This window comes from Psammomys obesus, unplaced genomic scaffold (assembly GCF_907164565.1).
Source record: "Psammomys obesus unplaced genomic scaffold, mPsaObe1.curated_primary_1811, whole genome shotgun sequence".
Taxonomy (NCBI): domain Eukaryota; kingdom Metazoa; phylum Chordata; class Mammalia; order Rodentia; family Muridae; genus Psammomys; species Psammomys obesus.
This window is the reverse complement of record NW_026591086.1, coordinates 29,520,302-29,524,663: the sequence shown is the minus strand read 5'-3', so window position 1 is coordinate 29,524,663 and position 4,362 is coordinate 29,520,302.

Genomic DNA, 4,362 nt, shown 5'->3' with positions numbered 1-4,362 from the left:
CAGCCACTCACCCAAACTCCATTTTGCATTGCTGTTCATCTTGGTATTGTACTTTTTAGGAGTTCTCACAGATCTGTCATTATCTGAGCTTCCCTGTAATGTGTAAAGTTAAAATATTTTCACTGTCTTAAATTTTTGTGCTCTTGAAAGTTCATTTATTCCTACCAAGGAACTCATGAAACTTCTTATATTTGAACTATAGCCATAGTTTTGCCTTTACTCAAGAATAACATAGTTGAAATTCCATAGTGAAATTAACACAGATTGGCTTCCTTCACTTGTAAATATGTCTGGAGATGTAGACTCTGTTGGTTTAAGAGGCTGAGTCATTTCTGTGCTGAATGTCTGACTGTGCTGATTTTCTACAGTTTCCATGTTTATCTACTGAAGGGCTATATAATGGCCAATCTTAATGGTCATGCTGACTGCTCGTAGATCACCATAGAAACATATCTCTTGCCTTGTCTGTGAAGGTATTTCCAGAACGACTTAACTGAGATTGTAAGTGCTCTGAATATGTGGAACAACATCCCATTGGCTTTAGCTGGAGTGAATAAAAAGGCAAAACTATGCTGAGAATCAGCAATCGTCTGTCTTTGTTAGCATAATGTACCAATATAATGTGGCGACCAATTCATGCCCTTGTCATCATTTCTTCACCATCTACCTCAAACAGTGATGTAACAAAACCATAGTTTCTTTACATATCCATGTGTAATTGCACAAGTGAAGTTGACACAAAGATTAGCCATCGCCATGCTAAGAACATATTTAATTCATAGAAATGGCTGACATGACTTAGAAAAGAACACTATTTCACTTCATTTACAAGTAAATCAGAATTTCTCTGATTGCATATACTTACTGTGGCTAATGTTCCACTATGCTCTATTTTACATATAAAATGCCACTTTTACAGAAGTGGGTATATATTGCCTGGGAGGCTAGTATAATAATACCAAGCAATGTCACTCATTAGGCAAGACTAGTGATGAAATTTCTCCCCTGGCAATTGTATTTCATCTTCCAGCATTACAAACACTTGACAGAAAAAATTCTAGCAGTACCATTCCAGCTCAAATGTTCTACTTGTTGAATTCCAGGAATGTGGGCACTTCCATGCCATCTAGCTCTGGTGAGTAATCGAGAGTGCCTTCTACGTTGCTTTTGGGAGGCTCTGTAGGTCCTGAGGCAATCAGCTTACTGGGAGGTATCCCACATCTGCTCCTAGGAGGATAGTAAAATACATACACTATGTAAATAGAAGTAGTGGTGCCTATAGGTGGAAAAATTTAGACAGTTATTGGATGGGAAGACAGGCAAAAATTAAGATCAACCCAAAGAACATATATATATAAAATGTATGGAAACTCACTACTTTATAATCTAGATAAAATTACAATTTTTAAAAAAGAAGGTTTTTTTATCTCTGTGTTTTAATTTTTATTATTCTGTTCACTTATTTTTTTTTATTAATTACACTTTATACCTTTGTATCCTCCCATAGGCCCCTCCCTCCTCCCCTCTCAATCCCACCCATCCTCCCCCTTCTTCATGCATGTCCCTCTCCAAGTCCACTGATAGGGGAGGTTCTCCTCTCCTTTCTTCTGATCTTAGTCTATCAGTTCTCATCAGAAGTGGCTGAATTGTCTAGAAGCTATCTTAAATTGCTAATTATAGACCAAAAATTTTTTTTTTTTTAACCTCCAATGGAGTCTCTCTGTTTACAAAAATCCCATGCCTAATAGATGGCCGACACAATAGGAATTCAATGTTATTTTTTTTATTTTGGAGGCCTTTTTTTCCCATAATGCTTTGTCTGATGAGGGTTTTTGTTGCTGTCAACATCATTGTTCTTTGTTTGCTTGTTTTTGTGTTATTTTATTGCAGGCCTTTTGATTACATATTCTATTTCCAATTTTGCATTTTTATGGATTTTCTGTGTATGTATTTGTATGTGTGAGTTTCTTTATGTGTTTCTTGTGCTTTTTCTCTGGCTCTTTTTTCCTATGTTTATTTTGTCCTATTTGGGTTTGTTTGTTTGTTGTTGTTGTTGTAGTTGTTTTTTACAATATTTTATTATAATTTTTCTTCTCCTTAGATACCTATTGTGTAATGAGATAAGAAGAAATATTGTGGATTTGAATGAGTAGAAAGGTGGGTAAGATTTGGGAGAAGGTAGCAGAGGAAAACCCATAATCAAAATTTATTGTATGAACAAAAACTGTTTTTATTACAGAAAGAGAATGTTTTAAAATGCACTGGATATTTCTCTAGGTGTCCTATATAAATTAATGTGTTAAATAAATTGTAATAATTATAGGAATCCATTAACTACTATTGACATCAGTATCTGCTTCTGCAGAAGGGAAAAGTGAAGAATCAAAGGTGATGTAACTAAAATAAGATCACAATCTAGTGGCAGCATATACAGGACTTACACAGGTATAAGCGGGACAAGGATCTCATTGCTAAAGAAAGAATATGGAAATGAGCTCCCATCCCTAACCAAGAAGCTCTATGCAATTGACACAAGTCAGGACACCCAAAATGTGATGCCTACCTGGCAGTCAGGATGCTGACTGATCATAGTTGACCCACAAACAGGAATCAGAGAGAGACAACAGGAAGCTTTACCAGGCTACAAACTTCAAACCCTGCGCATATAGATGCATTTCCTCCACTAAAGCTTTTCTTTCTAAAATTCCCATAACTTTCCTAAGCAGTGTCAAGAGCCAGGTACCAAGTGTTCAAACAGACACCTAAAATTATGGAGACATATTTAACATTCAACTTACTCCCTCAACAATGAGTATAATTACCTTCACTTATACAGAGAGAGCTCATCTAATATGTAACATTTTTGCATGGAATAATGCCTCACATTCGAAACTGAAGTTTTCTCAAAAATTTATGTAGAGAGGTGGATCTGAAATTTTTTAACTTCCCATTAGTATCATTATGTTTAATATAGGACTTTATGGTTTATCACTGATAACAAGGCTTGAGTGTGTTCAAGTTCCAAGTCCATGGCCAGACTCTGACATCATCTGTTCCAGTCAGGTTGGCTTAGTTTCATTGAGTTGTGTTATAACTCAGCATTACTGAGAGCTTTTTGTAAATATTTATCTCTGATTGTGATGCTGTTGCCTCAGTACCTTTGCATCTAACTCCCATGAAGCCTTGAGGCAATTGCTTCAATATTGCTCAGAAAAGCTTTCTCTACATACCATTTCTTCTCTAATATAAATTGAACATAACCCCTGAGGTCTGTCTTTCTAATCCATCTCCAAGCTCGGAGAAAAAGGAGTACATGTCCTTAGCTCACAACTGCACCATCAGTATCTTACTATTTTAATACACATATGTAAAGGAAACGAATTCAATATTACTTTTGAGTTCACATTAGAATTCATTTTCTTTCTAGCCTTTTACGTTCCTAACAGACATTTTCTGTTTTCTTACTTATTTTTTTAATTTGTTGCTAATTTTGATTAGTTCCATTTTTGGTCTCTTTCTGACAAAAGATTTATATAAAGAACATATGTCAAACAAAAGATTATACACACACACACACACACACACACACATATATATATACATCATACACACATACACATATATACCTATGTATAAATGTGTATAACCTTTTGTTTGATCAAGGTGATTCATATATACATATGAGCATACACATATGTATGTAAACACACATATATATTGATCTAATTCAAGCACACATCTAGATTTACTGTTTCTTGTATGCACAAGCACATACATGATGTGTGAGTGCACTTGGGTTAAGTTTATTGGACTACAAGAAATGTAAAGAACAAAATGTGAAAAACAGTGCCTGAAGCCAAACCAAAAAATGTTTCTTTGATCTAACATAAAATACATGTGTGGTATTAATTCAAAGAAATGGATGAAAGGCCGACTGATATCAGTAGTGGGCAAGGTCCCACAAACTGGCCTAGAGATTATTCATGTCTTTTTTAGTGCTGTCCTCTTTGAGATCGTTGGTAGGAAGAAAATAAAGTTGGAAAATACATTTTGTATTAAGACAATCCTCGGGAGCCAAGATGGCGACTAGCACACACAGGTTCTGAGCTGTGGAATTGCTAACCATCTGAGTTGGTGCATGGAAGGACCTCTAACCCAGGAAAACAACGGTGAAGCTTCCTAAACAATAGGGAACATCACAGGAGGTGAAAACTTTGGTCTCGGGTCACCTGGAGACTTGTTTGGGGAAGGTGAGAAACGACCCTTTGATCTCTCGGCACTCCCCTCCCCCAGACTGCCTTCCTCCTCGGCACAGCGGAATCATCTCTCTCTGCACAGACGTAACTGCCTGGGATCTGCAGC